Here is a 654-nt window from a genome sequence, read left to right as displayed (position 1 = left end):
TTTCTGAATCCTGAACTTATTTTTTTAAAAATTTATTTTATTATTTCTTTGTGTGTGTACCATCAAATCAGATCTGACTGGTACAGGAGGAGATTGCCCCTCCTTCTTGCAGTGCAGCTTCTTGCCACTAGGCCACCAGAGCTCCCTTTGAATACTGAACTTATTCTTAATTCTCTCTCACATGATGGACAATTTGAAGGTAACCTCTCAGAAGCCAGATGCCCTGCTCTCTAATAACTGTTTGTCTTATAACAGCAATTACAATTTAGTAATCTAACACATTCATTTCAATGTCTGATCAACCCCTTATTGTGTATTTCCTTTGCCAACATCATAATTCAAAGGCATCAATTTTTCCTTGTTCATTATCTAGCTTACACATGGATAAGAGGTGAAAGAAAATGCTATGGCACAACTTAGCCTTCAAGATGATGTCTTTGCTTTTTTTAAAAATTTTTTTATTTTATTATTTTCTGTGTGTGTACCGTCAAATTGGATCTGACTGGTACAGGAGGAGATGGCCCCTCCTTCTCTGGCACAGCATCTGGTGGAATCGAACCACATATCTCTGGGATTGCAGTGCAGCTTCTTGACAATCTTTGCTTTTTAACATGTTAAAAAGGTCTTTTGTAAAAGATTTACTCAGTGTGATAC

This window comes from Elephantulus edwardii, unplaced genomic scaffold (assembly GCF_000299155.1).
Source record: "Elephantulus edwardii isolate Elephantulus edwardi_28Jun2011 unplaced genomic scaffold, EleEdw1.0 scaffold00066, whole genome shotgun sequence".
Taxonomy (NCBI): Eukaryota; Metazoa; Chordata; class Mammalia; order Macroscelidea; family Macroscelididae; genus Elephantulus; species Elephantulus edwardii.
Note: the sequence above shows the minus strand (reverse complement) of the source record.